The sequence below is a fragment of the Hesperophylax consimilis genome, chromosome 10, assembly GCF_061612785.1.
Source record: "Hesperophylax consimilis isolate HC1 chromosome 10, BYU_Hcon_1.0, whole genome shotgun sequence".
NCBI lineage: Eukaryota > Metazoa > Arthropoda > Insecta > Trichoptera > Limnephilidae > Hesperophylax > Hesperophylax consimilis.
The window spans coordinates 38,134,703-38,161,699 of NC_142845.1; the positions used below are offsets into that span (position 1 = coordinate 38,134,703).

Here is a 26,997-nt window from a genome sequence, read left to right on the forward strand (position 1 = left end):
GATACACCCTGTATATGACTTTTTAAAAGTGTGTTGAATTGTCACTGTGTTGAGTTATCATGGAACCGCCTATAACATTTAAAGAACGGAAAAAATGTGTTTTTAATAATTTTCGGAGCTTACTTTGCGATTTTTTTTCTTTTGAGGGAATTTGATATAATTAACGTTCAGGCATATCAAATGCACGGATATTCTTTTGTTTTTAAGTTAACGAGAAACTTACTATAAATCGGTGGAAATTTGCTATGCGGAGTCTTAAAGATACTTTCGTACTTAGTATTTGTTATTAAGTGTTGCGGTATATCTCTCTTCATGGAAATATACTTCGTAAATCTAATCATATGGGGAATTATTCTCCTCAGAAATTCTCTAGCAAACCCCTCCCTCCCATGGATTCGAAAACATTGTGGGGAATTCAGCACTGAGTTATGTATGGAGGTTTTCAGAAAATCTTTGCACTACTACAGATAGGTACTTTTAGCAGGCATTTTGATAGGCATTTATTATTGATAGGAAAAATGTAGGGAATCTTTCGACATGGAATTTCGTAGCCACACCCCCGCCCTACAGAAGTTCTCTAACAACCCCTCCCCCATGGATTTATTTTGGGGGGGACTTACACATTTGAAATTCGTGGGGAATTACGTTTCACAGAAAAGGTAGAATTTATGAGAGTCCAGTTTTTAGAAATTATTTATTCTTAATCAATCAAGTCGGTATTAAATACTAGTATTTTTTTGTACCCAGTAACGAAGAGTACTCACAGGACCCACCTCCAGCTAGAATGACTTTTCTTTAGCCCGGAAACAAAACATAAAAACTCAAAAGACTGATAGAAAGAAGAATTTAGAAATTGAGTAAGGGCGCCGGTACTTTTGGGTAGCCAACAGCCCTTTTGCAAAAAAATTGTGTGCTGGATATGTCTTGATATTCATACCCCGCTAACCTTTCAGTTAACGCGTCATCAAAGCGACGAGCACCCTTTTGTCATATTTAAGTAAATCTACGGCTATACGTGGTAACTAGAGAGTACCATATGTGACCCGCGGACAGAAGTGGCGCCATCTCTATTCGACACTAAACAACGCAGAATAGTTCTACGTGAACAATTTAAAAATAACTTCTGCCTATAGACATTTGAATGTCTATTCTTCTGCCCCCGGTGCCCTCGCTCATCATCAGGGCATTATTTATCTGCAGCCAGGAATATCTAGAATTCGAAAAATAGAAACAACCGCCCAAAGCATTTTCTAGGGTCATACAAAGTAGGGCAAATCGAGAAACAACACCCATTTTGGGTCATAAAAAGTACGGCAAATCGAGAAACAGCACCCATTTTGGGTCGTGAATAGTAGGGCAAATCGGGAGATACAGCACCCATTTTTGTAAAATGACAATAATTATTTTTTTCGATAATTTTTATTTTATTTTAAAAATACACTAATCCAGTGGCGGTTCATGGCAGTGGCGGCTCGTGACTTTTGAGTGTGATAGGGTTCTAGGTTTGTCCTTATTGGTGTTGTTGTATCCGAAAATGATTTTTTGTTTTTGAAAATTCAGTTTTCTGTATGAAGATTTTTAGGAAATCCGTGCGGCGCACGGTAAAACTGAAATTTCTTGAAAATCTTCATACAAAAACCGAATTTTCAAAAAACAAAAATCTACTTCGGATACAACAACATCATTAATGCCATTGTTTGTAATATTAGCACTCTAGTACACCCAAAAGTCAAAGGTTGAAGGTACTGCTGCAGAAAATGATTTCTGTTAACCTATGAAGATTTTAGAAAGGGACGCTTAGATGGTTTGGGCATGTAGAGCGAATGAGCGAAGAAAGGAGTGTAAGGAGAATATACGATGCAAATGTGAATGGTAGCAGAAGTCGGGGACGCCCGAGGAAGACATGGCACGACCAAGTGAATCAGATACTTGAGTCGGGCCATGTCAAGAGTCAGAACAATAGAAGAGTATGTATGAGACGATGTATGAATGTGAATGAGGCAAGGAGTGTGTGCCAGGACCGAGTTGTTTGGCGGTCCGTCCTCTCTGCCTACCTGCGGGGAAACGGCGTGATGGTTAGGTAGTTAGTTAGTTAGTTATGAAGATTTTCAGGATTCAACAAAAATAAAAAAATTCTCTTTCCTAGGGTATTACTAATAACAAATATTAAAATGTACTAACATTTAGTAAATGTTTACTTACATTTAGTACTATAACTGCTTCGTATTTTTCTATGTTTTATTGTAAAAAATAATTTATTACATTGTTTCTATTATTTCTCACGAAATACAAGAACCTTGTTTCTTTTCGGTGAAGAACAGTTACATATGTTTCCTGTGTGTATACTGTATACTATGTTAGACTGTGATGTAAAAGGTTTTGGTTAAACACGTAACAGCTATTTATACTTGTCTGTCTATCTGTAAAAAAATGTGTAATGTAAACAAACAAAAATATTAAAAAATATGGTAAATTAGCGTCTCTTCTTCTTCTCAACGTGTGAGTGAGACGCCACGCCTTGGATGTGAAATGTCAGAGGCCTTTCCCCTATTAAGGCGATGCACTACGTTGTGTAATATTTTAAATTGAGCCGCTACCAATGACAACCCTTACGTAGATAGCGATAAGGTTTAAATTCCCACTTAACACCATCCGCCTGTTTTGATTTATGCAGGAAAAAGACGTGGCCAAAAAGTGCCTTTTATTTTATTTTGTGGATGTTCAGGCATAAATATTTAATATTTTTCCGTTCATTTTATAAATAACTTAATTTGCCACATTATACAATAAAATTATAATCAAAAATGAGTTCGTAAGTAGGAGATTTTGAACTTTAAAGCAGTTTTCATAGGCCTATACATTATTTTTTTCTGGGCTTATAAAAAGACTTATTTAAAAAATACTCGATTATTTCAAAGGCCAAGATGTATTCTACTCGCAGTATTTAATTAAAGCATCTGAAACATTTCTAGGCGACCAAATTTTCAAACCAAAAACACATGATTTTGCATTACTACGTATGGCATCGCCTTAACATTTTTTTCCTACTCAGAGTTCCTGCAGTGCTGAAGGTAAGCGGTGCACGTTTCGTGGATAACGTTAACTCCTCTGATGTATTTCCTCGGCAGCCTAAAATAATAACAAAAATACTCGTTTAGGACAATACAAACAATATTTGTTCAGTATGGCATTTCTCCTCATAATGTGTTCGATATGCCAACCCAAAATTAGACCATATATAAAAGCTTAAATTTATTTTATAAGTTATAAATAAACTATATTAGTTTATTATATTTAAATATATATTTATTTTATTTTTTATAAATAAACTATATTTGAAGTAAAATTGGTCACTTATTTTATTATGTTTCAGTTCGATTTCAATCTGCAACAGCTATTTTTCAGGTGTAATTTTCATCAACATCACCATTAAAAAATCAATCGCCTTGTATTGAGAAATTCCCCCGTCTTTCAAAATATTTCTCCTAATTTACTTGCTATTTATTCATTGAAGTAGTTGAACGACATAACAAATATGATGTATGCAAATATGCAATAAATACACAAACATACTTATATGAACTGATAACCCTGAAATGATGTAGCGCACAAAGGAAACCAGATCACCTAGAATGGCTTCATTCCACATGGTGTCGTGTCTATCATCAGGTGTTCACGCTTCATCAGGTGGTCCCGTTTCATCAGGTGGTCTCGCTTCATCAGTGGATCTTACTTCATCAGGTGGTCTCGCCACATCATCGGATTTCGCTGTAAGCCGCAATGCCACTCGAAGTGTAGGCCCGCGGCGCCGGGACCACCCTTTCATTATGGTCCAGCTCAGATTGCTCTGTACCTACCTAACTGTTCGGTACTCTCAGGCCAGTATTCGTACTGTGCGAAATATAGAAAACAGCAAGGTTGAATAATCTGTGATTTTAAGTTGGTCCTTTCATTCAAAACATCCGTTGAAACCATTTTGTTTCTGGTGTAACAAGTTATGTTTCGAGACAAACTTGGGATCCTTTACTATACCATAACTAACTCAATGAATTATGAAGATCCCCGTTTAAATTTCAGTTGTTTCACTGTATCTGCAATGGACTCCCTTTCCACTATACATGGAAGCTGAACGTATATATATAATAGATATTTGTTATTAATCCCTCATTCGCAGTTCATAACACAAGCGTCATGTATTTTTGCTAAATTAATGCCAACTAACTCTTAATTGCTAATTAATAATAAACAAAGTGCAACAGTGTTGTAGTGTATTATATTGTAAATTTGCAGTGCATTGGATAATTCATTAGCGGTGTGAACTTGGCACCATTCGGGTAATCATTTTGGCCGGAATAACTGACCGGTCCGACTCGATTACAGATTCACTGATACATTAAACGCTGAAATACTTCTTTCTTGCCGCTTTTTGGGTAATGGTTATTTCTTATGAGAGTGACATTTACATTACATACATTCCCATCTCTCACAGGATACCATGTCTAATTTACGAATGAAGTGCAGTTTTCTTCTTACTTTTTTTCAACGTTGTAATATAATGCTTCTCCCTTATACGTACTACATATTTTCAACCTTCAACATACACATTATAATATGCATAATAAGAACATGTATTTATCCCACGTTGCAATTGTTTTATGAATCAAAATGAATAAAAACGCACATTTCTTTTAGCACCTAAACTAACAAATGCCACACAAACAAGCTGGGTTTGTCGAGGGCGAGGGGATTCGAAAGCAAGTAGTTTCTATATTCGGCAAGTTATTAGCAAATCGAGAGTTCAATTTATCTGGTTAAAGTATCTACATGAAACCCCAAGTTAATCATAAGGGGTTCGCCAAGGATGCATTATCACGCCATTGTTATTTTGTACAAGAGATCGTATTGCCCTACCCACATTCTAGAATAGAGGATTTAGGTATTTGAATGTATTATAAATTAATGCAAGGGTAATGAAGGTGATCTTAATATTGATGTCGAAAAATAACGATGCATTACTCACATATGAAGAAAAAATGATACGTTTTAATCAAAATAGATGAAGTAAGCCGCAATCTAGGCTCATTGAACGATAAAGAAAAAACGAATCTGATGGTTATCGGCAGGGCAAACATCTTCGTGAAACCGAACGCTTTAACCCACCAAGAAATAGTCAGCAAAGTTAGTATAGTCAGACTCGTGTATAAGTTTACCGCAGCACAAAAGAGAAAATAAGAATTTGCATGACAAAATATGCAATGACCATAATGCTGACAGACATGACACACAGAAGACTATACAGATACTCGTCCGAACTTTGATCTTCTCTGTCTTTCCATACGAAGTATGTGGAAGTGTTTTGCATTATATCTTGTAGAACTTAGGACCACTCAGATTTTTCTTGGGCCATGTTAAGAGTCAGAATAAAAGAATAGTATGAATGAGTCGATGCATGAATGTCAATGAGGCAAGGAGTTGTTGTTTGGCGGTCCGTCCTCTCTGCCTACCCCTGCGAGGAAACGGCGTGATGGTTAGTTAGTTAGTTAGTAACCTAAGATATTAAGACACATCCTTCTGGTTCAAACCGAACAATTTGAACCAGAAAAAACGTCATTGGGAGTTACCTAATATTAAATTTTGATTACCTATTCTTCGTTCGTTATTCACAAAGTTTTACTAGGTAAACGGGATTCACTTTTAAAATCACGGTACGTACGCAAATGATAACTTAAACCCTGTATTTACTTTCTAAACTATGAGGAATTAGACTAATAACTGATTAAATTGTTTTATTTATCTATACTTTCATTCAAATTTCTACCTACTAAGCTATGTAGAATAGCTTTGTTGGTTAGATATTACTAACAAACATTGTATGGAGGAAATAAATGTCAAAATTTGTACACGGGTATTAATTACCTACCAGATAATACAAGAAAGTTATCAATTATTCTAAGAATGCATAGAAATATGTTCCAGAACTTGCCTATTAATTTAATTCTCGCTCAGGAAATGTCAAATTAACCGATTATGATCGATGATTATACACATTTCCCTCAATGCGGGATTATAAGTAAACGTCAGTTTATAAGTAGCTAATGCTGACACTATCAGGTATCGCGTCATTACAGATTGTTGGAATATTCTCTTACTTCTATAGTGTGGAGTCATTAGAGATTATTTACATCTCGGATAAATTTGACACGGGTACTTGGTAGAAGTATACCTACAGATGTAAAATCATAGCGACAGCCGGATATAAATGTTGTGATTTAATTGAACAAAACTCTTCTGTTGATAACATCTTGAGAGTATAATACATAATATGTTTATTACAGTATTAAAAGCTTGAAATTTCTAAATTTGTTTAGAACTAACTCATAAGTTTTAGTTGGGTATATGAAATAGAGACGCTCGGAAAACAATTTATCCTAAAGACAAACCGCTGATTTATGAACAGTTCCGTTGTATGTTTATCCCTTTTCTTATAAACGATGTACGTAACAGTATACAGGTTACAGTCGAGTTCGGGGCTTGCAATCTGAAATTCAAAATTATACCAAAAATACATACAAGTGGCGTGCATTGTTCTATGACCAAAGTGCTTGTGTAGTTTTTAGACTTTTTTTAAATGTTTCTATTAAATGACAATATATTATAAGCAGTTAATTGACATCACACGGCGTATTTTACCGATAAATATGAGTATTGCTGATTTATTAAAATTCTGTTTAAAACGTAATGGCACGCTATTCCCCAACCAAATATCAGTAAATTCAGAATATATCGGAACACTAAAAACTTACCTTTTTAAGCTGTCGTACCCTTAAATTAAATATACCAATCCTAAGAAAAAGTCCAGTTATATTCGATTTTTCAATTAAGTCCTAAATCCTGTATCTAAATTTCGCCAATAAACAATTAGATAATGTTAATTAAGTGTTAATCTCAAGTGACCTACCAGGTAAGTATTGTACTGTATATTTTCTCCATAAATAGTTAAGTAATAACATAGATCACTGTAGAAATGTATTATAAGTTTGTACAGCGCCCTTGAGGTGTTTTTGAATAAAAACGGCGCTATACAAGTCATCCAAGTATTATTATTATTTATTATTATTATTAACACGTGTTCTTACAGTTGCGCTTATCCTTATAAATATAATGACGAAAAGCGAAAATATTATAATTTTTATCAACACGTGTTCCGACATCCTCATATAACATTCGTGTTTCACTCATAGTTCTTTTAGGGCCGGTTTTATAAACGAAGTACCAAATTTCTGTTACGTAACGAACCGTTTTTCGTTAGCGGACCGCTATCCGTTCGTTATCTTCTTTTGGGTACTATAAACAAATTTGCATTATCAGCGGTCAACGGTTACATTTGGTCCGAAAGTTTTTTTACTGGCAATGTTTTTGGTAAATAAATGTCTCTGATATTGTTTTCATCTATGGTTATTACTTTAGCTGTCAAAAGCGGTCGTTATTTCGATTCAAAATTTGACCTACGGTACTTTTTGACAAACGAAATCTCACTTTGAAATCGATGTCGGCAAAATAATAGAAATAGTCCAGTCTATCCATGAAAACACGCGGACGCCTGCGTCTTCCTGCAGCTTCTTCTTCACGGCTAATAGATGACGTGTCTCCAAGAAATGCCAAACGCCCGTCATCACTTCCACTGCTTGATGAGGAATCCATTTCACAAATTCAAATTACGTTATACCTACTATCTTTTAATTAAAATAGTGCACGGTTTCAAATGAGCGAACGCCGGGCAAAAGACAACCAACAATACAACAACTACCTACTGACAGCTGTCAAAAAGCATTTGAGCGCCAATAAAACGGGTCGTTGCCCATTTAACTCACCAGAATCAGTGGGTTATGCATAAATCGAAATTTAACCAATCGTTGACCTGGCGAACGTTTATAAAACGGCAAAATCAGGTGGTAGACCAAATATTAGTTAAAAATGGTATTAAGCGTAACGAACGGATGGTTATAAAACCGGCCCTTAGGAAATCTGTCAATTCATTCGTTAAAGGCCTGCAGTCCCTTTAACAACAGGAACACAATTCATTCGTTAAAGGCCTGCAGTCCCTTTAACAACAGGAACACAATTCATTCGTTAAAGGCCTGCAGTCCCTTTATCAACAGGAATACAATTCATTCGTTAAAGGCCTGCAGTCCCTTTAACAACAGGAACACAATTTATTCGTTAAAGGCCTGCAGTCCCTTTATCAACAGGAATACAATTCATTCGTTAAAGGCCTGCAGTCCCTTTAACAACAAGAACACAATTCATTCGTTAAAGGCCTGCAGTCCCTTTAACAACAGGAACACAATTCATTCGTTAAAGGCCTGCAGTCCCTTTATCAACAGGAATTCAATTCATTCGTTAAAGGCCTGCAGTCCCTTTATCAACAGGAATACAATTCATTCGTTAAAGGCCTGCAGTCCCTTTAACAACAGGAACACAATTCATTCGTTAAAGGCCTGCAGTCCCTTTAACAACAGGAACACAATTCATTCGTTAAAGGCCTGCAGTCCCTTTATCAACAGGAATACAATTCATTCGTTAAAGGCCTGCAGTCCCTTTAATAACAGGAACACAAATAATTTGACTAGATTACAAAAAAATTGCAATATTTTATATCAGTAAGTTTTCTCGGCGTAGATAGTAGGAAGTAGCTGTAAAAATACGTAGAAAACGTAATCAGTTGATAGAAAAATAATAGTTTATTAATTCGTTCATAAATGTTAATTAGAGATTATTTATTTATTTAGTGATAATACGTTACAAAATAATATTTATAATATATTATTCCCAGATAGTTTAAAAAAAAACTCATTTCGGGAAAGACAACATTAATAAACCGCGTAGATAGCAGGAAGTAGCAGTAAAAAAATACGTAGAAAACGTAATCAATTGATAAAACAATAAAAAAGAATAGTTTAATAATACGTTCATAAATGTTAATTAGAGATTATTTTTTTATTTAGTCATACTATATTACAAAATAATATTTATAATATATTATTCCCAGATAGTTTGAAAAAAACTTATTTCGGGAAAGACAACATTAATAAAATAAAAGAAACTTATTTTACATAAGAAAACGAATTTAAAGGGGAGTTCAATGAACAGTGTACATAGATTTAACAGGCTAGACAGACTTAACACAGTTAACTGGAAAAAATTTCATAAATGCATTAAAAGAAATAAACACAAAATTCTTTGGAGTTCCAAATAAAAAATGTGCCACTAATTAATAAAACTGCTGAGGAAATAGTTTTTAAGAGCTCTTGCCAATGTTTTTTTGTTCGTTGCTGGAAGTTTTAGGATAGTTTTTTTACCATAATTTATAATATAAACTTGATTTAACACTTATACACTGTAATTAAATCAAGTTGAAAACACAGTTTGATAATGCTTTCAACACCGAAACGACTATAAAACATCGAGTAGTGCTATAAGTAACAGCCGATATTAATGTTATATATTTGAATGTATTTACACTGCTGCGGGAATCCCGTTGAATCATCCCCATGCATTCCATTATGTAAGAAAGCGTTCACTGGAGGTATTTCACGATCATCCTTTCCCGCGCAGGATGGGGATAATGCACTCAGTGGGTGGCACGCTGTACCGCCCCGGGCAGCGACGGGCTGCAAACTGCAATTTGCAGATAACATCTTCACTTGTGTTGGTTTATAAGCGCGAGGAGAGGCGCACGCATTCTGATCTGAATCAACTCACGGTATCGATTCAAATATAGAACGATTATTGGAAAAGTTTTTTGCCACCCTATTGGAATCTTAAAATTTATGCCGGGCGCACGTGTGACTTTGTCACTGTTTCAAAATCCACGTAGGTAAATTCATAAAGTCACTCTAGTTCCAAAATTGGCTCTAGTCTTCCTAGTCACCTAAATTCGCTTACCTCTATACAGGATGTTGGGGATGTACTTGGCTTACTTTAACCAGTAGTTCCTGACATTATTTGCAGCAAACAAATTTAATGAATTTTTGATCTCCGGTGACTTTTTATATGTTTTTTATGTTTATTTTAAAAAATCTTCATCCACATGTCGTCACTGGTCACTTAGCCGAGTAACCGCCCAATACCGCACATCGACCCTAGCTGTCAAATACCTGTTGATTTTAGTTGAAAAAACAAAAACACTAAGTCACCGGAGACCTAAAGACGCTAACACCCTGTATTTATACTGTATTGCATTTTGAAATAGTGACAAAATGAAACCATTTATATCAAAAACCGCCCGTGTGCGTCTGGCCTTACAAAGTACACTTTTAACAAAAGTCTATTTTTAAAGTGAGAAACATATTTCAAGAAGAAAATTTATGTCACTTTATACGTTGATCAATAATTATTGACCCCGAGAAAAATAAACGAAAGACGTAAAAAATAATAGGTAAAACCTACTCAATGAAAAATCTTATTTACGACTGGTCACAGTTTGGGATATTTTTTTCAACAGTCATCAATAATTGAATAGTTTTTCCGAGAAAATAGTCTCTCCCAATTATGATTTGGTTTATCATATCTCTTTTATATGCCGCCATTTTTAGAAGAAAAAAATGATACAAACTTAACTGGCACATACGAAGGATCGTTTCTTTACCTTCAATATTTGAATGAGTTTATTTTATTTTGTATGATATCGTTCAGAATTCTAAAAGCTGCTTGAAATTACTTTAGTTATGTTTGGTGACCAGATTTGAATATCTAACAACCTCTGTCTTCCCCTTTACCTTATCCTTCAGCGTCACAATATTTACAATCAATAATATCAAATGCGGGGAGAAAAATGAGTATTGCTAATTTATTAAGAATCTCTTCAAATCGTTGGTAATCCGGCTAACTGGATTGCAGGCTGTTTCCTGATAATCTTTTAGTAAATTCCTAATATATCGAGACACGTGTTCATGAACCTGCATTTGCTTTAATTATATGTAATGACGAAGTGCGAAAATATTACGATTTTCATACATTCGTATTGTAGCAAAAGTTTATCGGGAAACCTATCAATTCATTCATTAAGAGCCCGCAATCTAGTTTTTAACCGGATTAAGAATAATTTGAATTGAATGATTCTTAACCAAATTAGTAATACTCATGTTTCTCCGTGTAGGCTGTGGGTGTGACAGTGTGGCATAGTGACATAGCTTCGGTGATTTTGGACATTTTGGGAAAGATTCTCAATAGTAATTTACAATAATTTTATTTACTACTTTTGATTATTTTATGAAATAACGTTGGAATCGTCGAACACCTACGCACATAAAACTAATAAAAAATATGAAACATATTTTTACTATCTTCTGCTTGTTGAATATCCATCTTGTGTGATTTATTGAGAAGTTATAGCCAGGTACAAAACCGGAGATTTTCTCTGACGGATCAATAACTTCCCCGGATGACAAGTGGAATTTAAATCACTCTCCATTGAGTCTAAGATTGTTTATTTTATATACCTAAGTATCGATACGTCTGGTATTTATTGAACGCGCGTAGAAAATCCACGTCGGTAATAAATTAACTTAACGAGTATAAACAGATTTTCTGTTGAATTAACTATTTTATGAATGTGATTTTATGTGTATTTTTTGTGATACATGATACCCACCATTACGCTAAATCTCAACTTACCGGAGCTAATGGGACCAAAACATTGGAGAAATTTTGGGCATCAAATGAATGGGGGTAGGGAATGTGAGAGGATGAGGGGAACTAATTCTGAATAAGTACATCATAAGTAAATATTTCATACATATTATTAAGCATACGTAACTCCAGTGGTTAATTTTACATTGTACAATGAATAGCCGTGCGAAATTATCTATTAACTAACTAACCATCACGCCGTTTCGACGTTTCACGTTTGTTAGGCAGAGAGGACTGACTGCCAAACTACTCGGTCTTGACACACACTCCTTGCCTTATTCACATTCATACATCGTCTCATACACAGAGATTTTTGCTCTTATTCAAACGAGTCGTGTTTTATTAAATATTTTCACCATTTTCGGTTAATTTCTATCGTTTTTTAATACTAGCACGCTAATATAATCAAACTCGTTGCGCCCACAACAGCCTTTCATTATTTGCGACTCTCAGAATTTCTCCCACGATCTTACATGGTTTTCCCATACAAACGCTCTGGATCATTTTTTGTTGTATATTAACTGCACACAGGAAGCCCTGAAGGAAATAATTTTAGAGATTTTCTCTATTTAATATGCAAACAATTATCCTTGATGACTCGTCATTGTCGCTTTACTAATTTCTTTTTAAATATCTGATGAATGAGTGCAAAATTTTATTGTACTTATGTCATTATATTGAAACCACCGTGTTGCGAGCACACGTTTGCAATAATTTATGATACTCATTAAAAGTCAATTAAAACGGTCACGTCAATGAGTTGATAGTAAATCCATTAGAAGTTAGTCGCGGCGGGTTGCGAACGTGTGTTGTGCGCGCCAGGCGTTGTTGTCTCTTGCGAGAGGTTTGACATTAGAACAAGACGTTAATTCATTCCTATCTCAGGCATAAATAACGGAAGGCCTGCAGAAGCTTGCGGGTTCCACAGCGGACATGACATGACTACGCGTGTAGCTGTATATATCTGCTAAGTCTTGTACTTTAATCTTCCTTTGCCGCAATGGTTCTCTGTACACTGTGCAGTACTTAGATACTGTGTTTACATACCTACCGCCCGTTTGAGAGTAAATGTAAACAGTTAACACTGTGTTGAATGATTGTGTTTTCACCCGAGAACTTTAGAAATTTCTGTAGATTCGTGATGCTACACCCAGGAAATATGTTGTTACGTTGCGAGTTGTTTTGTTCGAGGAAAATGCTCAAACAAGTGGTTTCTTTATCGCGTTTTGCTCTCGTCTTGCAATAATATCATACTAAAGTACCTATTGTTTATGCATTTATAATCGATAGCTTCAATTAACCGCTTAGTTTACTGTTTATGAATAATTGCATTTCGGATGTGTTTATCTTAGCTTGGATAATTTACTTTTACCACGGTAACTTACAAGAAACATATTCACTACGAAGCGTATAACATGCTCGAATCCTTGCCCCCTTGCCCGAAAAACTGTTATATTCCAAAGAAAATTCAAATCTGAGATGATTTTTGGTTGGATTCACGTTTAGTAACATTTTCTCTGTTAGTATTTTTGCTAGGAATAAATATTTTGGGCTGGGTGACATTTAAATGTTATAAGTTTGTAGCAAAAATAGTTCTAATTACTATTTTGTCCACATTAAGAGGTAGTATCTTGTTTTATTTATTAAATACATTTATTTGAATTTCACTTTTCTAGCTCATAAACTTACGAATACCTACAATAACAACACGACAAAATACACTATTCCACTGCAACACACATAAACGCAATTACATTGCGAACTCCCCAATACAACGGTTTCACACCATGGAAAACCAATACTTATGTGATGTCGATATATTTAATATTAACTTTGCGAATTTTGTGGATTAAGTAAAAGACTTATTTCAACACTATTTCTAAATGGAAGTTGTATTTTTGTAAACCGGTTAAATCGCTGTATTTTTTAATTTATGTTTTTGTTCTTTTTAATTTTGTTTCTTGCATATATTATTTTTAAAGTAAGTAATATTATTTTTATTATTTCTTTCTCTTGTTTCAAAATTGTCTGTCATCAAAATTGTACCACCTACACGTAAAAGCCCTCTGGGCGTTAAATAAATAAAATCTGAGGAGTCAAATATTGTGTAAAGCCTCGTGCACTCCGTACCTCCAAGACCGTCCTTAAAATAAAATAAAATAATAAAGTTCTATAAACATATTTTATTTGTTCGCAATTACAAAGACAGAGTTGTGAACATTTTATCTTTTGTCAGTCTGCTTTACTTCTATCCAACACGCGATCTGAGCATAAACACGAATACTTTTCTCCCAGGGCACGTGGTCTGTATTGGTTCTCAGTTCTCAGTATTGAAACTTTTCTCAGATTGAAAATACTCAATAAGTCACTATAATGGTCTGACAATATTATTACACGTATTGCATTCCCTTGCATTCATTACTATTTATATTTACGTTATATGAAACTAAAGCGATGTAGGATTACTTCTCGGTCAATATATTATGTCCAATTAGTTAATGGAGGAGCAGGTAAAAGCTCGGGGAAATCATTCCTCTTATTTATGACCTAAATTGATTTGTAATATATTATATCGCTAGTGAAATATGTGTAGTTGTGTGGGATTGGCGGGTATCCGTGGTCACAAACGTATAGTAATAACGACATGCACAAGTCTTAATAGGATAGCCTACGCGGCTCTTTTCATGCAAAATTTAATTTTAGATTTGTGGTCAGAATTCCCAACCAAGCTGTATATTTTTTTTTAATAAAGAGGTATAGCAAATATCTAGTGGTGTGAGCTATTTTTTAGCTGTTTTAAATTATAAGATATGGGGCTATAAAGATTTCTATAGAAATTTTTCATAATTTTAGAGGTAAGTTTGTAATTATTGTGCGTTAGTATGATGATTATTAAAAAAAATATAGATATTTTCCTACTAATATTAAATGAAAAATAACGAAGATTAAAAAAGACACTTTGATGGGCTTAAATTATAGACGACCGAACAAATGCCTTTTTACTATGTTTTATTTTATATTTGGTTATTAATTAACAGGAGGTTGGGCAAAATATTTATTTTTTAAATTATTAAATTAAAAATTGCCAAAGTTGCTTCTAAAATGACGAAAAATAATTTTCTCTAATGGTCTGTATTTTATAATTTAAAATACAAATAAATTAAATAGCTCACTTATGTATTTGCTATACCTTTCGATTTAAAAAAAAAGTTTTTTATCCTGAAATAATCGAAAATTAAGTTTACGACAACGTAATACGACAACGCCTTTAAACATTATAGATTTTCCTTGATATTTCCCTTGTTTTCAGTTTGTAAACTATTGTTGCTATTAGTTATATTACTAACAATCACTCAATCTATATAAAAGCTCTTGAGAATCTTTTATTACTAAACGGCGATGCATAAAACTTACCAGTATTTTTTTTTAGTTTAGTGCCATTTAATAAAATGTAACATCACCACGGGGGCATTACATTATTGTACTAATATAATATGAAAAGTAGTATCTACTTGATACTTATTATGTATTACCTACACTGATTTTATTATACCTAAGGTCTATTATACTTAATATTTATTATACTTATCCTTTATTATACTTATCAGTTATTATATGTATCATTTATTATAATGATCATTTATTATACTTATAATTTATTATCCTTATTATTTATTATATTCTGCACAGTGTTTGTCTTTCTGCGAGACAGTAGTGATAGATCACGAAACTTTCAACATTAACTAACACAGCCCATAAAAGAGTTCTGTCTTTCAGGTTTTAACGGTCTTCGTGTCCCTTATCTGATCAATACCTTCTGTAAGCATTAAAGGACCAATGCACGTTTTAATCCTTCTTTTTCCGATGATATTTCTAGCCTCTGTGTATTCTTCTTATTATTTAGCATTAATATATTATTTTAACGAAGATATATTTAGTTTTTTCCTGTCGTTGTTATATCTGCCAGTGTTATTTTCTTCCTTGCTAACTAACCTTTAACCACGAGAGTGATGAGTTCAATGGTAGAACGGCAATTGCTTAGGCCCTTTGACAAAATTTGCAGCTTCAAAACTCTTAGGTAGGATTTTTTCTCAAATTTTAATAGTTAAATGTCAAGTTTTGTGAAAGTTGTAATCAAGTTCTGTGAAAAAAACCGTCCTTAGTTGTACATGTTATTGTTGCAGTGTTTTCGAAATCCTTGTGCTATTCTGGATGCATAATTGTCAGTATAATTCAGCACCTACAAAACATTAAATAATAGTCGTCACCGAAGATAAAGTGTCATTTTCCACGCTACTTGCTGTTCTTTCTAGGACAAGCGCTAAGTAAAGGAAAATGCATGCAAATTACTAGATAAACGCGTAGATCACGGACAGAGTCATGTACGGGCATTCGTGGTACTGATAACACGGCGTGTCTTGAGTACACCTTTGTATTTAACACGCGCAATTATTTACTCTCCGTACAAATTCTGAGTTGGGATTTATCTTTATGGAAAATTTAACGACCCTGTTCGCGAAACCTAAATGGAGCCGCCGCGCATGCGCGAGAGCCTACCGGAACTAGCTACGGCCGAAGCGTGGAGAATTATAAAGCCTTATTGGGCGGAAATAGGATAAGCCGTTGTAATTTTATGCGAAACTAAAAGCATTGTGAAGATAGGCCCTTGTTGCACGATTTACATGGGAGATATTTTCGTACTCGCCGTGTAGATGATGATCAATATACGATAGAGATACAATATAAGGAGAAGTCCATTTTGGAAAAATAAACTTTAGATTTTACATATTTTATGAATAACTATGCCTTATAATATGTACCTATAAGATAATCCTTTGCTTTTAAATCTTTATATAGGGTGTTCTATATTTATTTTTTTCTTACTTCCTTAAAATTTTAAAGTAATAACATCTTGACATGTCTTTGTTTTCGAAGGCCTTCTGGCTTCTATCTTTGAATGCGGCCAACTTAAAGTGTCGCGAGTTTTGGCGGCCTTGTCCTGTTCAATTTTGGCAATACTAATGTCGTAATAAACGTTTTTTGAAATCATCTGAAAACCATATATTTATGACTCTATTGGCCGATTTATACATACCAAAATACGTTTCCTAGAAGCTTTCTCGAATATTTGTTTACATTTTCAAGTATATGCCGAGGCGTGTAAGCATCCGCACACAATGTACAATGAACAGCGGACCACAGGGCAATATTTCAATAAGCTCTTGGCTCAAGTCTGCAGAAGGAGTTATTATCGCATGCCCAACAGAAGCAAAAGGGGGATTTATTCTAACCACGCGATTATAATATTAGAGGATACGGTAAGAAACCATGTAACCGTGTATCAATTTATCCAAACAATGCAGTTAATAAATGCGTGTTGATTGCAAGATTTTATTTTACCGCGCTGTTTTGAATACAGCCTCCGATGCCGTATTAAGCTGGGGGTTTGTTTTGCTGTCTCGTTGGCTGGGGATGAGGACACGCGCTGACGCAGTGAAACGTTTCTGTCATAAATACCCATAGATAGTTATCTCGGCTGATAATGGAAATAGATGGAGTATGACTGCTCTATGGTATACGAACTCTATCTGGAGGGAAACCTAGATAAAGCGAAAGTCATGTGCTCACTTTCAATAATCATAAACAATATACCCTAAACTGAATGTAGGCTGAATGAATACATAAACATGACAACCAAATAGGGAAAGATAAGCATGGAGAGAAGGAGCCCAAATCACCATAATGCGTAGCTTGGACCTCTCTAAAACTAGAGCTGCCAGTATTAAGAGTTTCTAATAAAATGCCTTATATCCCACACCTGTAACTTTTTTCAAAATTCTATTTTGAACTTTAAATAGTATCAACAAATAATACACAAAGTACTTATTAATATTATAAGAAGATAAAAATGAGAAAAAAATATTTTAAAGGTGCAAAATATGACATAAAATGTACCAAGGAAACAAATTCAGTAATGTGAACAATAATGTTCTAAATGGAAAATGAATTGTATTAAAGTTTGGACACAGTATTACACCACGACCACAGTATCAAGTCAGATATATAATGATATCATTAATCATTACATACCAAGTCTAGGTGTACAGCTTTTGAATGGGCAGTTACTTTTTTTTTTTTTTTTTTTTTTTTTAATTCCTTTATTTTTCCCAATTTTTACATTAATTACATACAATATTATATTAATCAATAAGGATAATGGGAACCCACTAAGGCGCAGCCTGTGCGTGGGTAATATATTTAAGTTATTATTTTATTGTACCTAGAAATAAACAAATTGTGGGCATATAAAATAAAAACAAGAATACATTTTGTAAAAGCGTTTTGTATAAAAAGTGTTTATAATAGTGTATAGTGAAGTTATAAGTGTTTATTGTAATATATGTAATATATGGTGAATATTTTATGAGAAACATAAATTGATACAAATTAAATAAAAAAAGTTTCAACTGCTGTGTCGAAAAGCCATAATTTTAATTCTTTTAAATATTGAGGAAGTTTAGTTATCACTTGAATATTTTTCGGTAAAAGATTGAAAGTACGAGGTCCAATGAAACTGCAATGTGTTTGCATTTGTTTTGTGTTCGTTTGGGGAGTATAAAATACATTATTATTTCTAATGTTGGTTCTGTTTTCATTTATTTCGAATTTATTTTTGTTTTTAAAGATGTATTTCATAGTTTGCAAAATAAATAGTTTACGGAGACAGAATAGTTTAGATTCTTTGTATAACTCATCCGTTGAAAATGTTCTTTTCCGACTATACATAACTTTGATGATATAATTTTGAATTATTTGTAAAGGTTTGATATGTGCATTAAGCGCACCGCCCCATCCTATTATTCCGTATATGAGTGAAGATTGCACCAAAGAAAAATAAATCATTTTCAGTTTTTCAACATTGAGCACTTCTTTTAGTCTGTAAAATGTGTATGTAAGATATCTTAATTTACAGACGGTATTATTAATTTGTGACTGCCAATTTAATTTTGTATCAATAACAATACCTAAATATTTAATCTTTTCAACTTTTCCGAGTTCAAAGCAAGATGAGCATATTTCTTGATTACAGTTAACGTTATGTATTCGAATTTTAAGGTTATTAGGGGGTTTATTTTTACTATTTTTAGAAAAGGTTAGGTAAAATGTTTTATTATAGTTTAAGAAGAGTCTATTACTTTCTAGCCATGATGAGACATATGTAATACATTTTGTTGCCTTCAAAAAAGTTTCAGGCCAGGATTTTCCGTTCACTATTATTACTGTATCATCTGCGTAAGATACAATTTTACCAGGGATTATAACATCACATAAATCATTTATGTATATTAGAAAGAGAATTGGGCCAAGCACAGTTCCCTGTGGTACTCCATTTTTTATTCCTGTTTCAGTACTATAAAAATCCCCTATTTTTGTTTTTTGTTTTCTGTCTTTGAGATAGCTAGTAAGAATTTTTAGTGTATCATTTTTTAAACCTATTTGATTCATTTTTTTAATAAGTAGATTGTGATTTACCGTATCAAAAGCTTTTCTTAAGTCTAGGAATATAGCTAAACTCTTTTTATTTTGATCAACAGATGTGTATAATTTTTTAGTCAGATCGAATATTGCATCTTCAGTGCTTAGTTTTGTTCTGAAGCCATATTGATTTTGGGACAGAATTTTGTTTTGTTCTAGGTAATTCATTATTCTATTTTTGATACATTTTTCAAATATTTTTGAGAGGTTTGAGACCAAGGAAATAGGTCTGTAGTTGTCTAATATGTGCGTTTCTCCTGATTTGTGAATTGGTATTATGATAGAGGTTTTTAATTGTTCGGGAAAATGTCCCTCTTTTAAGGATATATTAAAAATATGTAGCAATGGAGTTAAAATGTAATTTTTTATTTTTTTTAGTGTGTTGCCTGATAAACCATCAATTCCTGTAGAATTTGTTGATTTTAGACCATCAATGTGTTTATCAATTTCATCTGTTGTGATGGGTGAAAAATATTCTAAGGAGTTAATTGAATCGTTAGTTGAGTCTAAGTGTAAAGATGAGTCTACGGGTATTGTATTATCAATTTTGCTAGAAGATTCAAGTATTTGATCTACTACATTTGTAAAAAAGTTGTTAAAGTTTTCTGCAATAGTCGATTTGTCAGTTATAATATTTTCATTTATTATAATCTCATTGACATCGGTTGATACTTTTTTTTTTTGTTCGTGATTTCATTAATAATATTCCATGTTTTTTTGGTATCATTTTTTGCACTATCAATTTTTTCACAATAATACTTCTTTTTGCAATTTCTTATTAACCTATTTAGTAAATTTCTGTACATTAAATATTTCGTTTTCATGAAAGGCATAATACTTGTGTTATTTTTTTGACAGGCTTTTTGATAATTTAACATCTCTTTGTATAATTTATCTCTTTGTTTGATAGAGACTATTAGTCCTACAGTGATCCAAGGCTTTATTTTTTTATAATTTCTCTTAGCGATGACAATTTTATTTGTACTCTTGGAAATATAAGCTTCTAGAGTTTTATAAAATAATTCTAATGCTGAATTTGGGTTAGCTATTGATAGTATGTTGTCCCATTTTTCTGAATGAAGTAAATTGTTTAATGTGTTGTAATTAATTTCATTTATTTCAACAGTGTTAGAGTATTCTTTTGAATTTGTGGTTAAGATGTTGTGTCCGTAGAATGTTGGGTAGTGGTCAGTAATGTTTGTTTTTAGAGTTGAAGATTTAGTTATAATGTGTTTGTGTGTTTTGATAAATATGTGATCCAGAGTCGTGGAATTATTTAGATTTTCTCTTGTTGGTGAGTTTATGTATGATTGATATCCTGCATAAGACAAACAATCTAAGTATTCATTTGTACATTTTGTTCTTTTGTTGTTTTCATTAATGTTTATATTAATATCACCAGTTAATATTGAAAAGTTAAAGTTATTTCTGTTTGTCATTTTTATAAGTGAATTAAGTTCATTGTTGAATAGAGATTCATTTAAGGAAGGTGATCTATAGATAGCTAATAGCAAATAAGTGCAATTACTATGGGTAAATGTTAATTTACCCAATTTTAGACATGCATATTCCGGGTAACCCAATCAAAGACAGACAATAATAGTTGAACCTTTACAGTTATTTACAACCAAATATTTTTGATCCATATTCAATAAATGTTTTAACCTTCTGTTAAATATCATCTTAAACATTATATCTACGCTCATTATAATGTGATGAACTCACTTCCCACTGAAGATCTCAATCACATAAACATGTACACTTTAATACAATTTTTAGTTTTAAAGTTTAGTTTTTTCTCATGAACGTTAATCTCATTCAGTAAAAATAATATTACAAAGCAGCGATATTTCGGTGTTTTATTTATTTATTATTTGACGGTTGGTTTCCAAATCTTTTTAATGCGGTTACCAACCCCAAGATGCTCATAAAACATCTAGCTCTCAAGTTCACTGCGTGTGAATCAATATTGTTAACTTGTTGTATAGTTAAGTAACGATCAGTGCAATGGGTATTTAGTACTCCGCGCGGCTCGATTGCCTCATTAGACAAAGGTGGTGAGAATATATATTTATATGGTCACTTGGCCCTTGACTCTACAAACATCTGTGATGTTTCCCGCGTTACCTTATATATTATTTGTCTACAGTTTGTGTTTATGGTTTGTAAGTTGGACTGTCCTTAATTGCTCCATTTTGTGAGGCTAGTTGGTGGTTGGTGGTTGGTGCGAATGGAGCCGTGTTCAAGGCGTGCTGGGCCACGATGTAATGATTCTTGGAATGTTGACATTTAAACTGTCGGCTCTATAGTTTGCGGTGTCACATTTATCAACCACTTACTTGGTCAAAATCATATCGCATTATGTAAAGCGATAACCATGCCGTATTCATTATGCCTGTTGAATGGTGAATGCACCGCCTCGAAAAGCGAAACGGGAACGCAAGCAAATAAAGTAGCTACTTGCAATATAAATAGGTTTCTGCGGTGAGCAACTATAATGGCTAGTAGTTCATTTGTGACAATAATTAGATACCTAGTTTGTTTATGGAACTACTAGTTACATATATCATGCTTATACCGGAGGTAACTATGTACATAAATACAATAAGATATTTTTGACAGTGAAATGCGTACTATACAATTCTTTGCAGATGACGATGAAAATTATTTTACATTATATAAGGCAACTACAGTTCTAGAGGGACCTGAGAATCTCCCGTTATTTTTGACGGCATTCTTGTTAGTTTTTTAATTTTTGGGAAAAGCGTTAGTATTTTGGAAGAAATATGTTGTTAAGTTAATTTTTTGTCATTTTACACTAAAAAACCCATTGTTTTGTTTTTTTTTTACAAACAGAAAAATGAGTGACAGATCGCGGTGTTATGGACGTGAATGTAATTTCGTTCCATTTTATGGCTATTCAACTTTTCCAAAACCATAGACAAAGAAATGTTTAGTAGATAATTTATTTTTTTTTTTTTAAAAAAGAAAGACAAACATTCCCGGGTTACGAATAACCCAACAATGTTTGAAAATCTCCTACTACCATCACAGAAAGCCGAAAATGTTGCTTGTGTTGTGATGGAGGACTTAGCCAGCTTTTTATTTATTTTTTATTTCTTATTTTAATTCGCGTTATTTGACCGAAAATTGCAATTTCGCTTAAAAATTGTGAATTTTACGTAAAAATTTGCATCATCGCAAACGCGAAGATTTCAGGTCTCCAAAAATTGTCACATCACAACATGTCTGCTTTATATGAAAATATTATATTCATTTATTTTGAATAGGTACTAACGTTCATTTTTCTTTTCAGGTAAGTTGAAGCTTTTAAAACAATACAACCTACAGCTGATTTATCAGTAAGTTATTATTTTCTATTAAGTACTATATGTGGTTCGATAAATTTACTAACTTTTTGTGTTTTAATCCCTGTATTACATATATCCGCTTACTTCACAAAAGTTCCTGTCCATTGATTTTACACTGAGAGTAATCTCGTCAAGGAAGTCAATTTTAGAAATTAAAAAAAAAAACACTTAACTTGAAAACCTTGGGACTTTTACGAAACACGTTAATTAAGGTCCCCCATCCACAGTTTAAAGGTTACCCACTACTTAACGTACAACCTGGATCATAATAAATAATATTTGGATGATTTGTATAGCGCCATTTTTCTACAAAATCACTTCAAGGGCGCTGTACAAAGGGGATGTCAACTGTCAACTCACGACGTGTGACATCTTACATAGTGTCCCAAACATTTGACTTGGTCCCACGCATGTTCCGAGAAGCCCATTCATGTTTCCTCTCCCATTCATGTCCACAAAGTAAATAGATGGTTGTGCTCCGACCAGTTCTAGCTCTGACGAGAGAGATGATTGAAGACATAAAAACAGGTTCCCGGTGACGCTCAAACATTTTTTTGTAAACCTGTGTTAACGTCGCTGATGCCGCTGGAAACACGCGACAAATTGTGTCGAATAATTGTTAGTTAGTCTTCCTCTAGTCTACTGCTACTAGTCTACTTCTCCCAACTATCTGCACCTAGTGGGACTATCTATGGCATCACCATTGAGGTATTATGTGATGAGGCAGAAGCGCGCGGGGAAGAGGCGGAGATGAGAGGAGGAAGGTTTGGAAGCACCTAGCTATTCAAATCTGGTCACCGAACATTTTAGCGTGTTTTAGATTCTGAATGGTGGTATTTCACCAGGGTGATGCTGAGAAATATTTTGATATATGAGAGATTTATTTGTTTATTTTTTTAAATTCTTTATAAAAATGCAATCATCTCTATGTGATACTAGATCCCTGTAACTACGTGCCTAGTGTACCGAAATCACTAAATCATAACTCACCAACCAGTGTTGGCGTTCTAATAGAGTATTTAACTATGAATACCGTTAAAAGTGTTTGTTGGAAGACTTAAATTTTTTTTTCTTATTCTGATCATTAATATAAAAATGTGTAATTTTAATATTTTCATTCATAATTATCGAATTGAAAAACCGCATATTACGAAACGGTTCCAACTGGCTACAACGTCATTGTAATAAAGTGTGTATTATTGGCGTAAAATTTTATTGTTTCATCGAAAGTTACTTTTTTCCAAAATGAATTTCTTGTTACAAAATTCCTAGGTTTCGATTTCATCAAGAAGTCGAGGAGAGTCTTTATCATAGTGCTCCTCTTCAATTTTATCTACCCGTTCTCTATCAAAACCGACCTTTAGTATTTGTATTACAAGCAGACTGGTGTGAATGAACTTCCCAGGCGACTGGTTCATGTTCGTTTCAAGGATGGTACCTTAATAACCGCATAACACAACGGACACCTTCCATCTTCTTTTTGTGGTATCAGATTTCATCCACCCTTTACTAACTTGGTACACGCCGCATACCTTCAACCTCCTGTAATGATGGCAGAGTATGTGCCTTCAAAGTTCCTGTGGGTGCGTTATATTGATAGACAACAACCTTTACTTCACCAGCCTTCCGGCGATTGGGCTTTGGATGCAGGCCTCCCCAAAAGTATCCAGTGTTGTTTATTATTTCTCTTCAAACTGTATGGCATGAACATCTAAACCCTGAACTGTATGGCATGAACATCTAAACATTAAACTGTATGGCATGGACATCTAAACACTAAACTGTATGGCATTATATGCCCAGCATAGTCCCACTAGTCCCATTTTACACAACAAACTTCACAGTTTGTTATGTAAAGCTGACTATTTTCGTCATGCTTCTAATTACACTCTGCGTGTTTCTATTCATCTCTTTACGAGAAAACTATTTTGAGAGGTAATAAAATTGCGAAAAAAGTCGATATAACCAAAATTTCAGATTTTAATCTCAGTTTATAACGGTTAACGAGAATAAAACATACTAAAATACATATTCTACCCACTGGCGGCGCGGGCGCGGCGTGAGAAATACTAGGAATACATTTAGCCTATGAATTCGCAATGTAATGTGTATTCTTAGAGAAGCGTTTTTATTTGGAATTACAAACACGTCATAATGTTCCAGAGCTTTTAAAAATGACCCTGAATAAAACCACAGAGAACCGATTAGTTGAACATCTGCCGAACAGTTTGCGCATGTATATGTATATTTAGTAGTGATGTTCACAATCGAAACATATTAAACCTCGAATGGTTTCAAATTAACATGTAAAAGTCCAGCTGGGCGTACAAATATCAAATAAACAAATTAATCCCTCAAACATTATCGAGATTCTAGAATAAGTTAAGATTCTGTATTCGCTATATTACTGAAAGGAAAATGGAAGGAGACATTTAAATTTAAATTTCGGTAATAGAGAAGCATTCAAAAGTAATCAGAAATATTCAAAAGTATTCAGAAGCATTCAGAAGTAATCAGAGAGCATTCAGAAGTAATCAGAAGCATTCAGAAGTATTCAGAAGTAATTAGAAGCTTTCATGACATCCTAATATTTGATGTAATAAATCAAGGATGAAACAGTTGCTGCTTAATTTAGTCGGTTTACTTTTCTGTTTTATTATTTTGCGTACCATTTTTTGTTCTATGTTCTAGGAAATGAATAATTTTCGCTAACTAATTCATTCGTATTAAAATTGTACATCACTTCGAATTGAATTTCTCGGTGATGCCCATCTCTAGTGTTTTTGCCGTCCATATGGATTTCGCTGATTCATACCAGCGAAAAAAATGTCAATGGACCCCTTTTCTTGCTTTGAAATACCACTTCAGGCAGGACTCAGACAAGCACCTGCACGATCATGTACTGCTCACAAACTCGCGCAGTGAAGTGTCCTTTGGGTCCGAAGAGGACAGGTGTGTCATTCACTCTTCAACCGGTAAACTATCAGTTCATTGAAATTCCCTACACACACAAGCTGAAGATGTTCGTGGCAGGATTCACTAAAAGGTATCAAAGACCGTGAACTTGAATCTTTCACAGCTTTTGCCAAAGTGTTGGGCGAATGCTTAAAATTACATTAAGCTCGCTTTGAAACTGTTCTATAAATATGCCTGTTTTATCCTTATTTTTATTTTTTGTGTTAAGTATACTTGAATGATTTGTATATCGCCGTTTGGGTGAAAAATCACCTCAAAGGCGCTCTACAAATATTTTTTTCCCAAGGCTTCAACCCACTTCATACAGACAATCTATTAAGCCCCCGCAAACCCAATTTCTACCGATTTATAACAAGTTTCTCGTTAGCTCTTTAAGTTTTTAAGTTCCAAAAAAATATATGTTATTTTTGAAGATAATATCTAGTTAAGTTAGGCCGAAACATTAATTATATGAAATTCGCTCGGTAGAAAAATATCGCAAAGTAAGCTTCATTTGTTCTGTTATTTAAGGTGACCAGATTAATCATCAAAATGATAATTCATCACATCTTTAAAAAGTTATATAAAGTCATGGAAAGTGATGAAACAAAAACTTTATTAACTGGGTTAAGTATGTTAGGTTAGGATAGGTTTAAATTTTTTTTTTCATCGTTTCTAATGACTTTATATCACTTTTTAAAGGTGTGTTCAATTGTCATTGTGTTGAGTTATCATGGAACCGTTATTTAATATGTAATAGGAATTAAAAAAATTACAATGTATCTTTAAATCCAACTAAAACATTTATTTCTCAAGAGACTTTTGCTCTATTTCAAACTAGTCGTGGTTTATGAAATATTTTCACTTTTTCATTTTTTGTTTTTTTTTTTAATATTAGCGTTACCCCTCTAACATACATATTTATTTATATATCTCCCTTTCAAACCATCTTTGAACGCTTACTACGGGGCCTTAACCACCAGCTCATCGGTCAATAACATATATTATATAAGAACGTATCACCAATAAGCGTAGTGTGTCGTAAAAATTTAGGCTCGTATTATTTATGTTATGTAGGCAGTAAGAAGTAGGCAGGTAGATAATATTATTATACAGGACACACTCGTACTTACCTAGCAGGTCACTTTAGTATTTATTTGAGAATATTCTAAGTTTTGCACGCCGAGGACATATAAATAGTACAATTAGATAGAGCCTGGGAACTCGCAATATATTTTACAAGTTATTCAATTATGATTATACATTATTTAGTATGTATGCATTTCTATTTTCAGCACCTTCAATACGTGCGAAGAAGCATACTAGCGCACGTACTTGTAATTCTATATTTTGTTTGAATCAGTAGAGGGTTTTTATCTTTTTGAATTTATATTTAGATATATGTAATTTTTTCATGGTAGGAAAAATACATAAAATAAAAATA

The 26,997-nt window shown here is 33.5% G+C and overlaps 1 protein-coding gene and 1 non-coding gene across 2 annotated transcripts in view; one reads left to right on the forward strand and one right to left on the reverse strand.

The window, feature by feature from the left end:
* LOC149420727 (rho guanine nucleotide exchange factor 10-like protein) overlaps window positions 1–26,997 on the forward strand; it is a 430,013-nt gene that overhangs the window by 83,955 nt on the left and 319,061 nt on the right. The gene's annotated exons all lie outside the window — the stretch shown is intronic.
* On the reverse strand, window positions 860–987 carry LOC149420728 (U11 spliceosomal RNA). Its single transcript, XR_016302757.1, has one exon. It is a non-coding gene; the product is annotated as a U11 spliceosomal RNA (small nuclear RNA).